Consider the following 13,117-nt stretch of genomic DNA (forward strand, 5'->3'; position numbering starts at 1 on the left):
GCTCCTTCTGATTTGCTTACATGCATGTGCTGTGTTTAAAAAGGGATTTTTCCTTCTTCTGTGGGAATGAAAGGGTCCGTGAGAGAATGATGACTGGGTTACGGAAACGTACATTCTTACGTCAGATGCAATGAAAGTATGCGATGTAGAGGAAAGGGGGTGTTTTGAAACAGGTACAGAAAATTAGAAATGGGAGAATTTCAAAATAAGCACCATGATTATTTTCATACCATGCAGCTATTTTTTTAACCTTCCTAGAATGTAGGTCAACATCACCACGGTTCCTCATATTTTTGCTGGTATTGTGAAAGTTGAAGTATTTTGCCATCTTTTCCCCCAGCCCTACATCTACTCAGGTTACATGTATGGTTTCAGTAATCATGGAGGCGAGCTCAGCAATCCCTTACCCTAACCCTTCTGTTGGGGCTCACCACTGAATCATGATGGTAAGCACAGAGATCACACCTTCACCTGAAATAAACACAGCACTCATGTTGACGCTGATCATGTCGTCTCAAATTGAAGCTGCTCCACTCTTTTCCAGTCAGCTCTTAATGATCTGACTCTGCATAGTTACAAGGTAGTTTTCATTTATTTTACTTGAAGAAAGAGCTGGTGAATTTTTGTGGTGGTTCAGTTCAGTTCAGTCGCTCAGTCATGTCCGACTCTTTGTGACCCCATGAATCGCAGCACGCCAGGCCTCCCTGTCCATCACCAACTCCCGGAGTTCACCCAAACCCATGTCCATTGAGTCGGTGATGCCATCCAGCCATCTCATCCTCTGTCGTCCCCTTCTCCTCCTGCCCCCAATCCGTCCCAGCATCAGAGTCTTTTCCAATGAGTCAGCTCTTCGCATGAGGTGGCCAAAGTACTGGAGTTTCAGCTTTAGCATCATTCCTTTCAAAGAAATCCCAGGGCTGGTCTCCTTTAGAATGGACTGGTTGGATCTCCTTGCAGGCCAAGGGACTCTCAAGAATCTTCTCCAACACCACAGTTCAAAAGCATCAATTCTTCGGTGCTCAGCTTTCTTCACAGTTACTTGTGCACATTTTAACTGTGTGCTCTCAACATTATTGGAATGTGATTAAGAATTGTCACTCTTTTAAACCTACCCACATCCTCGAGTGTTCTCTCTACATCAGAATTGCTCAATTCCATCCCTGTTGACATGTTTTTTTCCCTTTTGAACTTTTAATTTTGTATTGGGGTATCAACAGTGTTGTGATAGTTTCATGTGAACAGTGAAGGGACTCAACCATCCATATACATATATCCATTTCCCCCCGAAGCCCCCCTCCCATCCAGGCTGCCAGATAACATTGAGCAGAATTCCCTGTGCTATACAGTAGATCCTTGTTGGTTATCCCACTCTTGACATTTTAGAGCCGACAAGTCTTATTATGGGGGGTGTTTTGTGCCTGGTAGGATATTTAGCAGCCTCCTTAGTCTCTACCTGCTAGATGACGGTAGCACCCTCCCCTAATCGTGACAACCAAAAATGTCTCCATGCACTTGCAGTTCAGAACCACCGCTCTGTCCTTAATTTGTTTACCCTCTTCCTCCTGAACCAAGCATTCAGTTACGTCTGAGATGAAATTAAAGGGTGTAAAATAATTTTTTTTTTCCTCTTTCCATTTACTCTAAAAGTGGAAACCCCAGATTAGATAAAGTTTTCCAAAGCTCGGGCAAGGGTATTTTAGGGAAAAAAATTTCCCACCAAACGATGTCGAGTTTTGTTCCACGAAACAGCCTCTCTCTTGGGCTTCTGGCCTTAGCAGGTGGAACCCTTCAAGGCTGCGCTTTCCCAGGGCCGTTCAAGAGCCAGTGGCTCCACTGACTGCGCCTGGCAGGGTGGGGCTGACAGAAGAAGAAAGGGAACTTCATCAGTTCAGGGGCTCTCTCCAGGCTCACCTCCTTCCTGTCCAGCCCCAGAATGAGGGGAAGAGGCAGGACCTCAGTTCTTTCTTTGGAGCAAAGCAGACATCCTCCCCAGCCCCGTGGCTGTGGTCTCTGAAGCTGGAACTCTCGTTAAGCGAGGAATGCGGAGCTCTCCCCAGGCGAAGGCAGGCATAAATTTCCTCTGTTTGTTTTGTGAGGACTAGTGTCGACTGCTGTAATGAGATCAGAGGATCCCCCGGGACGAGGCCTCCAGGTCGGCGGCTGGAGCCATTTTCTGTGGCTGTTCTCTTGGCTGCTGTGGGAGAACTCGGCCCCTCTCCAGACCACAGTTGTGATGTGGGGAGCTGGTTGCGTCCTGGTCTCCTTCCTAGTCCTGTTTGCCTCTCATGCTACCAAAACGTCAGCGTGCGGTCACCCAGTTCTGGATCGTTGGAAAGTTAACACCAGGCACATTCCTTTCCTCAGACCCAGGACAGACTTAGCCGGGTGTAAAGAGCACTGGGAGGTGACTGCTCTCTTGGGGTAGTTTCCTGTGCTGCTGATGCTGACTGGGAGCACAGTTCTCAATGTTTGACCTAATCCTTAAGCTCTTCCTCGCCCAGCGTGGCTCTGCTATGAGGAAAAGTCAGGCTGTGAGTCATAACAATACAGCATCAGCTACAAAGAACGTATTTCTGGCTCTGTCCTGAAGTACAGCCAAATAGCCACTGGATATGACAGAATTGAGGTTAGGGAAACCCAAATAGGCATTTCTGGCAGAGTAGAATCCTGAGGTCATGCAGCCTGGCCCCCTTCTAACACCCAGCCCCACTCTACCTACCCCTAAATCCTTAGGTATGTTGGAAATTGGAAATAATAAGTGCCTCGTGAGCTCAAATCCACCTGCAGTGCAGAAGATCCAGGTTTGATCCCTGAGTCAGAAAGATCCCCTGGAGAGGGAAATGGCAACCCACTGGAGTATTCCTGCCTGAAGAATTCAATGGACAGAGGAGCCTGGCGGGCTACAGTCCATAGGGTTGCCAAGAACTGGACACGACTGAGTGATTAAGCATGATCACAAGTTCGAAGGCAGGAAAGGGAAGTTCCCAGATGGGAAAACATTAATACCACCGACTGGGCCATAGGTTCTAGGAGCTGCAGTGGGTGTTTACACTCACACAGGAATTGCTGACCCAAAGCAGCAAGATGCATTCCCCCCCGAGTCTGTGTGGAGCTCTCCAGGTGAGAGTTGGGAGCACAGGGGTTGGGAGTTGGGCACCCAGTGTTCTGATGTTTGAATGACTCTGGGGGTCCCCAGGTGCACTATCTGTGAGGTATGAGAACGTCATTCATTCTGATGACACTGAACTCATTCAAGAGCATTGAATGCCCCAGCACCCTGGGAGAAGCAAACATTAGGGCACAGGGTGCCCTCATGAAGAACAAGCCACACTGTGGAGAAGCTGGTGTTCAGAGGACAGAATTTGAGCCTCAGGAAAGCAGAAATCAACAGTGAATCCTTGAGATTGCTTTCAACAGGTGCTGGTCATGCCAAATTGAGCTTTCTTCTGAAGATTAATGAAAGGTTCTTCCAAGACGAACAAGGCATCACACTCAGTTTGGCTGGCTAAACAGATGAGTTTCACTTGTAAACACTCGCCCCCAATAAGACGGTCGTTTCTCACTATGCCTTATCCTCAAGGTATTGTTGAGAGTATTTCAATTCCTCAGTTGAAAACCTTTTGTTGGAAAGATATCTGCTCCCCTTGAGCTTCTGGAAAGAGATACTTTCAGAGTGATTTCCTTGTCTTTGCTTCCTTTTCAGTGGGTCATTCTGAAGTCATCCACCGACTAGGCTTTCTGTTGAGTTATTTTCCCTTCTCACCAAATCACAGGAAATGTGTTTGTATGAATTGTTCAGTAAACGCCCCAAAGGAGAGGGAAGCTGAGATTGTTGGAAGGTCGCTAGGATTCTTTCAGAACAAAATCAAAGAAACCTGAATCAGTCATTCATGGTTAGTAAACTTTTGTCCTAGATGAATACAGGTCAGCCTTCTCAATCCGAACTGGACAAGTGGACTGGGGATTGCCTCAAACTCTGGCCAGCCACCAAGTCCACAGCAGGCAGTGACACACACTGTTGGCGAACATGAGTTGAGGATGCTAAAATTAAGGCATGACTCTAGTTATTAGTAGGGTGATGAAATCGCTTACATTTCATTTTTTTCTTCTGAGGCGTACAAAGAGTACCCAGATAGTACCCTATTGACCTAAAAGTACTTCTCAAGAGAAAACTCTTCAGGATTTCATTCTTAAATTTGAAGGTGTTTTTTCATTTAGCCTCACTATATTCTGGCCAAGTCAGGAGTAGATATAGATTTTGACATTAAAGGATCAAAAGAACATAAATTGAGAGGAAGAAGGCTCTGTTGGAGCTAGATTTAAGGAAAATCTTCCTAAATGCTTGCCAACAACAGTTTAGCCTGCTATAACAGAATACCATAGCCTGAGAGGCTAAGCAGCAGTTTATGTCTCACAGTTTTGGAGGCTGCTGAGTCCCAAGATCAAGGTGCCAGCCCATTTGATTCCTAGCGAGGGCTCTCTGACAGACAGTTGACTTCCTGCTGTGTCCTTAGGTGGTGAGGAGAGGGGGAGAAAGAAGGCATGCACCCATTTGAGCTCTCTGGCATCTCTTCTTATAATGGCACTAATCCCACAATGGGGACTCCACCCAAATATCATCACATCAGGGATTAGGCAACCTATGCATTTGGGGGGGAGGGTGGACACACAAACATTCAGTCTATAACATCATTATAATTAAAATTTGCATATATTGAGTGCCTACTGTATATAGGGTGGTGGGATAGATGCTGGTTATTTGGGCATAAAACAGAATCTCTTCCCTTGAAATACTTGTAATCCAGTAGGGTAATTGAGAGGTAAACACCTCCATACAATTGCAAGCATAATGAGATGATGCTGAATGGTGGTGGGAAACAGGAATAGGTGAAGAGCCTCATCTTATTTAACATCATGCATCCCGTGCTTTCTTCATGTTACTCCATTTAATTGTCAGAACAGTTTTAGGAGGTATAAAGAATTTCCTCAAATTTTATGGGAGAAGGAATAGAGACACAGAGAAGGTTAGTGCCAAGAGGCAGAGTTGATATGCAGACTGACATGGTTCCTGAGCCCTTCCTTGCCCACTCTTCCCACTGGGCTCCCTGTGCCCAGGGAAGCCACAGCAGTGCAACCCTAGGGGATCAGGAGACAGGATGGGGCCATCAGCCTTGGAGATTTAAAGGAACAAAGAATCCCCCAACCGACATGAAAGGTCTACGATAATAGACACAACCTGACCCACCAAATCCAACCTGTTTGGTATTTCCAAAGTATTAATATAAACTGCCAGCATTGAAAAGGCATGTGATTTCATGTAATCTCTCACTGTTTTTGTCTTTCTTGAATATCAGAAGTTCTGGTGCCATGTGCCTAATGTCCCTTTTTCCTGCCTTCCTGGAGCGACACTTGGCAGATTGTCCAGGCCACCTGTTCCTCATTGTCTTCTCCTCTGGCCTGACTGTTCCCTCATCTCATTCTTTCTTGACCCCTTTGTTGTTGTTCAGTCGTTCCGTCGTGTCTGACTCTTTGTGACCCCATGGACTGCAGCACGCCAGGCTTCCCTGTCCTTCACCATCTCCCAGAGTTGGCTCAGACTCATGGCCATTGAATCAATGATGCCATCCAACTGTCTCATCCTCTGTAACCCACTTCTCCTCCTGCCCTCCTCTTTCTGAGCATCAGGGTCTTTTCCACTGAGTGGGTTCTTCTCATCAAGTGGCCAAAGTATTGGAGTTTCAGCATCAGTCCTTCCGATGAATATTTATGATTGATTTCCATTAGTATTGACTGGTTTGATCTCCTTGCTGTCCAAGGGAGTCTCAAGAGCCTATCCCTTAGGCATCTGAATTTGTGTCCTCTGGATTAAGTAGCCCCACCCAAGCTAGAAATAGGCTGATCCAGACACCCTCTTGGGAGCTTTTCTGTATTGTGCCTTTAATTAAGATATTCCTAAATTACTTAAATTGATCTTTTATAGAGTGTTAGCCCTGAACTTGGATATCCTGACTTAGGATTAGACTACAGGGAACCCCCAGCATACGTGCCAGAAGTATTCATCTGAAAGCAGCAGACACTCTACCCCTTGGCACTGTTCACTGGCATGCTGCTTGCTACTCCTCATCTGGCTCTCAGGGAAGTTTTTTTGTGTTACCAGGAGTGTCTCTTTCCTTTATATTCCTTTCATTTCTTCTTCCTTATCAATTTCCTGTTGAACTATATAACTCATATGCTAGTTAGTATTTCAGAATATTAATTTTCAAATTTCCTAGCCTACCCTTGGATAAGAAGGCTCCTGATGATGCTTGGTGGCCAGATGACTTGGGTGGTGTGTTTCCTGTGGCATGCCATGAGGGCAGGGCACAGGGGATCAAGGCAGGGTGGCCAACATAGTCCTCTCTCTGGGGGCAGAATCAGATTATGGCACGTTTGCTGCCTAAAGCTAGGGATGGCAAAAACACAGAAGTCTTGCAGAGTCAGAGCCACGTGTCTGATGTAACCATGAGGCTGGAGAAAGACCTTCAAGATATTTCTCAGGAAACGTCGCTCTGTCTTTTCAGGAAGAACGGTCGGAGACAGCCACTTGGAGAGTGTACGTGCATTTAGGGCAGAGGACGGCTCTGTTTACTGTTTCACCTTTGGGTCTTTTAATCCCAGCACCAAAACCCCTTACTGTGGAAGGGAGTGATTGGAGTGTCTGTAATAAAATAGTTTTACATTTTCCAGTCTTGCACAAGGATTCCACTTGAAGGTTGTCCAGACTTTGCTTCAGAAGTGTGTTAATTACCCCAACGCACGAAATTTACTCCCCTATGGTGGAGGATATTAGGAATATTTCTGTCATCTGTTAACATCATTTCTGACGCTCCTAAGTCCTAGATTTAGAGAATTTCTTCTAGACTCTCACCACCTTGCTTGCTCTCCCTTTCTCTCCAAGCGCCATTCATCTTTTTATTCTCTTATTCTTTTTCCACAAGCTCTTGGGTCCTTTTGCTTTGGCCCTTTGCTCAGGCTACTGGATTCAGCAGTGGAAGGGGAGGGACTGGGGGCCTTGATTCACAGGCTGACCTCAGGCTGTGTTGTATGTTAAAAGCCAGTGGGAACTTGGACAACGTGAGGCATGAACCACTGGCTCCTCTTGGCATGTTTCCTGTAGGGAGTGCCAAAACTCCCCAGCTTTGAGTTATATCAGAAAAGGCTTCTAAAATGAGCATCTTGGTAGAAATTGAGGAGTTGGAGTGGGAAGAAAAACCCAGCTCATCATATTCCATTGATTTTTTATTGGTATTTAATGCCACTGAAGGTGTTAAGTCACTCAGTTGTGTCCAACTCTGCGACCCCACGGACTGTAGCCTACCAGGCTCCTCTGTCTATGGAATATCCAGGCAAGAATACTGGAATGGGTAACCTTTCCCTTCTCCAAGGGATCTTCCTGACCCAGGGACCAAGCCTGGATCTCCCACCTTGCAGGCAAATTCTTTACTGTCTGAGCCACCAGAATCATTGATTATTGGTAATAAGTATTTGTTGCATTTTCAAGGACTAAGAAATGGTGCAACACACACACACAGAGCCATTTGACATGTTTAAGCTTCTCTTTAGAGTGAGGAGAAGAGAATAAAGTTGGCTTCTACTCTCACTATGCCTCTCTACACCATTATCAGTGATCCAGTTTAACATACTCTTCTCTGTGGTAGGTGGAGATTGATGGTAAATAAATAGTGGTGAAACAGGTAGGCCCGGTCTTCACTTTACTCCAACTCCCACTTGCTGACACCCGAGCCCTGAGAGTGTATCATCCCGGAGAAGCCCTAGGATGTGGCGCTGTCCCCAGGAGCCTCAGGACTGGCTGGTGAGGGGGTCGGCCATATCACTGAACCTGTCCCCAAGGCTCTTTTGCTTACTTGCCCTTTGCTTTTCTCCTTTTTCGTAGCCTTCACCTTTGCTTTTCATTCTCTTTGCTCTTGTCTTCTCACATGTGCCCTGTCTCTACTTTCCTGCTCACCCACACTTCTTAACCCACCTGGAAAGATGAATTACAGTTCAACTAAGCTTTTAAGCGCCTAAGGTTGACAATGGGCTTTGTTTTGCTGGTTGAACCAATCCTGTTAGGAGTGACTGAGTGGAAGTCACACATTGGGATGGCATTTCTTCTGCTGCCCTTGAAAGGCCTCAGCTTCTTGAACAATTAAAAAGAAACACTGAAAAATAGAATTAAAAAAGAAACACTCCCTTAATTCTACTAGGGTAACTCTGATATCTTTTCCCTGAATGCTTTATACTTGAGTCAGGCTTATTTTTTTAAGCTGTGGATTTTTCTAAGCTTCTTCATAAATTGAGTTGGCTATAAAACAACCAGGTTCTCTGTATTTCAAAGGAGATTGAAATAACTTGATAGAATAAGGCTAGTCTTTTCTGATGCTGTCCAGAAGCAGACTGATCCAATTTCTAATTCTGTCATTTGTTGGCTGAGGTTATTTGTGTTAATTGTGATCTTTCAGTGTGTGTGTATGTTTTATTTCGGGAGGTTCTTTTATTTGTGGTCTTTGAACTTATTTGAATTCTATAGTGTCTTGAAGTCACTTCCAGCACAGGGTCTACTGCCTACTACAGCATGACTAAGAAGAATTCTTTTTCCTCTCTGCGTCCAATTTCCTAATTAGGAAAACTACCACTCAAATTGATCCCAGTACTAAAGAATATAAAAATGCATTGTACAGTTTTGAGCACTGTGTAAGGTATTCTTAACAGTATCACATTCTTTAGATCACAAATCTAAAAACAGATTTGTGATCCTGGACCTGGAAAGATTTTCTTCTTCTAAAAAAAATCCTGAAGGCCATTTGCAACGATTATCAACATTGTTTTTAAGGCCTTCCATTAAGAGTCATGACATCACTCTCAGCCCTATGAGTGAGAGCAAAGAAAAAAAAAATCTGTTCATGATATTTATTTAGAATTTTCTAGGTGATTACTAGAGTTTTTATTCTGACTTTGTTGTAGAACCGACATACATGAAAACGATACAAGAACACTTGGCAGGCGTGGCGGACAGGAGAGGATCCAGAATTAGTTTACTGCAAGCTATGTAAGCGAGTTCTCAGGGCATGGGGATAGGGGGATGATTGGAACTGGGTGGGGTTTCCTTGGGGAAATTATGCTCAAGAATCCTAGTCTGCTTGTCATTATCTTCTTGTGCCCACCTTTCCTGTGTTGATATCAGTGTGTCCCTTTGAATGGAATTGTGACATCAGGCAGCTCGGCCAGGTTTTTGAACAAACTTCCCAGTTAATTGTTGGGCCATAGTTTTTAAACGGATCAAGTACATATGTCAAAAAGGAAATAACATGTCTAGATTTCTCCTTTTAAAACCTTGAAATTCATTAACATCTGCTTCTAGAAATTCAGAGAGTATAAATTACATGCAGAATTTTCTTTCAGTCACTTTTAAGCTCGGTTAGAATTAGATATTGAATTTTCTTGGCTTTGAAGCAGTGATTACCCAGGTCTCATGTACAGATGAGGGTGTTTTGGGATGTATTTAGGCTACAGAGGCAGAATTCCAGGGTCTCTCCATGTTGTACATCATTGTTAAAATATGTTATTGCTATGACTGAATGTAATATTTTCTTTGGAATTTATGTGTCTCAAATAGCCGAGGAGTGATCGGCAGTCTCCCCTCCCTGTCTTCTGATTTATAATAACACTGTGTTTGCAGAATGATAATCTGCGTGGAGTAAGGGTTTATCTTTTGAAAACGTGTATTGCAAAATCACTTCCTTCTTAGTGAAAGATGTTAAAATGGAGAATACAGCCTTGGACTCAAGTGCCTTCGACTCAGTCAGCAGACATGCCTGATGTTGTTCTCCAATAGATGAAGGCTGTCTGCTAAAAACTAAAGGTGATGCTGGGCCAGTGGGATTCTGCGTACGTCTCCCTTTTCCTCTTAAATATTTTGTACACTGTTGTTATAATTAAAAATAATATATTTTTAAGACACTGCAGTTCTGCTTGAACCTTGAATTCCAGGCTTTATGGAAAGATTCAGATACATAAATCCTTCCTAGCTGCAACCTGAAAACATACAGAAATAAGGTGATTATAAGGCACCTTACGATGTTTTGTTCTCCTTTCAAATCCTCCCAGAAACATCTTTCAAAGGAAAAGGCTACCAATCCAATTAAGTGGTTGAATATATTTTCTTTCTTTATTTTTCCTTAATATTTGACAAATTAAGAATCCTGGAACTGAACAAGGACCATTGGGTTCTAAAATGTAATTCAATTGAATCGAAAAACCTACCTAAAGAACCAAAAATTTGGATAAAAACATGGACCCTGTTTCCCATTTGAGGGGATGTTGAGTCATCTGCTTCATTTGGCCCATGGAAAATAGAACTCCTTCTGGTACACTGCCTCTCAAAAAGCTCCATGGAAGGCTCTAGCTATTAAGTCCTGACAGTGGTACAGTCAGGCTCCAGCAAATGCTGGTCTGTTTCTTGGTTGGTTAGTCTGTTTGTTTTTTTCTTTTTAACCACATCGTGCAGCATGTGAGACCTTAGTTCCCTGACCAGGGATCGAACCCATGCCCCCTTCAGTGAAAGTGCAGAATGTTAACCACTGGGCCACCAGGGAAGTCTCAACTAGTCTGTTCTTTTATTCCTTGTGGGCTGCATGGTATTGAGATTTGGCACATTTGCTGCTCATATATTAGAGCCTTTCCCTTCCCAAGGAGACTAGAGGCTGCACTAGAAGCCCTTACATAACTGACCTCTCTGGTTTACTAGTCACTGTATCCTCAGTACTCAGTGCATAGTACGTACTCAAAAAATAGTTATTGAATGAATGAGTGTTCTTCTCTCTGTGCATCCACAGTCACTCAGAGCATGTGATATCCAACTTTTCCTTGGACATTGGTGTGCCCAGTGTCTGCAGCCTCAAGACTCTTGAGTAGACTCTCTAGACCTGCACCGTCCATTATGGTAATCACTGACCACACATGGCTATTTACATTAAGCTTTAATTAAAATTACACAGAATTTAAAATTCAGCCCTCAGTTGCACTGGCCACAATTCAAGTACTCAGGAGCAACGTATTGAATAGAAGAGGCATGGAACCTTGCCATCATGGCAAAAAGTTCCCCTGGACACAGGACTGCTCTGAAAGATCTTTTCTTTGTGATTGCAGTGCAGCTGTCTGCTTCAGGAAGTGAGGTCAACAGGAGCAAGGAGAATTTTTAAGAGCTGCCTCGCATTGTGACATGTCTGATTCCTTGCTGCAGTCCCTACAGCATGAACAAGGTAAGAGGCACTTTGGGGACTGATGCTTTGTGTCTTCTTTACGGTACCATGAATTTCCCTGGGTACGTCATGTCGTTCTGTGATGTGAGGAGGTTGTGTCTCCTGCCAGAAGCATTATGGAGGTTGGCAAGCAGCGTTGACAGGCAGGGTCACAGGCTGCTGCTGGTGTACTGTTCTAGAGGTGTCAGCTGTGTGTGTCGGAGGCCTCTGAGCAGCTGGACTGTCGGTTGTTAGTATAATTATCTTGGCATGGATATTGGAAGACTGAGGCTCTAGGGCCAAGCTATCTGGGTTTAAATATCAGCTAGCTTTGAGGACCTTGGGAAAGTGGCTTAATGGCTCTGTGCCTCAGTTTCCACATCTGTAAAATGCTGGTGATAATGGTATGTAACTCGCAGGGTTGTTTTAAGGATGAAATGAGTTGATATGTGTCCCAGTGTTTAATACAGCCCCTGTCTACACTATAAGCATTTGATTAGTTTTTTGCTGTTGTTGTTTTTGGTGTTGGGGACACTGTTGTCCCTCAAATATTGTTGCCAACAAGCCTTAGGTGCAGGTGGCGCCAGTGGTAAAGAACCCACCTGCCAGTGCAAGAGACTTAAGAGATGTGAGTTCGATCCCTGGGTTAGGAAGACCCCCAGGAGGAGGGCATGGTATCCCACTCCAGTATTCTTGCCTGGAGAATCCTATGGACAGAGGAGCCTGGCAGGCTACAGTCCATGGGGTCGCACAGAGTCAGACATGACTGAAGTGACTTAGCACAGCCTGGCAACATTAGCATTTATTCCTTGATTGATTACTCAGCATGCAGTGATTGATTTCCAGATGGGCACTCGGGGGAAAAATGATGAATGGGGCTGAGGTCCTGCCTTTAGCAGGTGACAGACAATTTAGGGGCCCTGTGACCGGTGTGAGGTGGATACCAGAAGCTGGAGAAGCACAGAAGAAACATCTCTCTTTGAGGAATCTGGAAAGGAGCGTATAGATGGTGACGTCTCGAGTTGGATTCTGTATGCTACACGGTCATTTCTTGGGCACAGAAGTATGGCAGGGCATTCCAGGTAAAGGAAACTGCCTGTGTAGAGGTGCAGAAGCTTATGAGAAAGTCTGCCATGCTTAGAGAACAATAGAGTTTGTATGGCTGGAGTAGGACTTCTCAACCGTGACACTATTGATGTTTGGATCAGGAAGTCCTTTGTCGGGTGAGGCTGTCTTCTGTGTTGGAGGTGTTTAGTACCATTCATCTTCCTCCACTTCAGTGTGACAATGAAAAATGTCCCGACACGTTGGCCAGTGTCCCTTTAGGGAACAAAAAAGGCCTGCTTGAGAACACCTGCCCTGGCGGAAGATGGCAGATAGGAGCCCAGAGAAGGAGGGACGGATTGCATTCTGAGAGCCCCTGAAGGATTTAAAACAGGGGAGAGACAGTTCCAGAGACTGCAACAAGAGGTAACCATAGGTTGTGATGGAGTTGGACAAAGCTTTTAGGTGATTTGGTCTTAAAAACCTACTATGGGACTCCTAAACTTTAGAAAGCCCATGTAACTTGTTGAGGTTTTTTTGCTAAGATCCCTTTTCCAGGGGCAGTTTTCTCATGGCCATTGTTTGGCCTTTTTATGGGCATGGTTGCTTTACCCCATCAGAAGAGACCAGAAAAAAGTAAGCCATTGTTTTGGGGTTTTTTTGGCCACATTGTGAAGCATGTGGAATTTTAGTTCCCTGACCCCTTCCCTAGAAGTGCAGTCTTAACCACTGGACCATCAGGGAAGTCCCAACGCTTTTTTTTTTTTTTTTTTGAGAGATTTTCATTTGACTGA

The 13,117-nt window shown here is 44.5% G+C and overlaps 1 protein-coding gene across 10 annotated transcripts in view; it reads left to right on the top strand.

The window, feature by feature from the left end:
- Positions 1 to 13,117, top strand: part of BACH2 (BTB domain and CNC homolog 2) — a 389,117-nt gene that overhangs the window by 82,038 nt on the left and 293,962 nt on the right. For 7 of the 10 annotated variants that reach the window (XR_008698320.1, XR_008698317.1, XR_008698318.1 and 4 more), the window contains one exon: positions 11,188 to 11,300. The gene's annotated coding sequence lies outside the window, so the exon portion shown is untranslated. Of the gene's footprint in view, positions 1 to 9,003; positions 9,089 to 9,134; positions 9,928 to 10,874; positions 10,982 to 11,187; positions 11,301 to 13,117 lie in introns of those variants that run through there. The other 3 variants (XM_055535474.1, XM_055535472.1, XM_055535473.1) reach the window with 3 other exon arrangements.

This window comes from Bubalus kerabau, chromosome 9, assembly GCF_029407905.1.
Source record: "Bubalus kerabau isolate K-KA32 ecotype Philippines breed swamp buffalo chromosome 9, PCC_UOA_SB_1v2, whole genome shotgun sequence".
NCBI classification, from domain to species: Eukaryota; Metazoa; Chordata; class Mammalia; order Artiodactyla; family Bovidae; genus Bubalus; species Bubalus kerabau.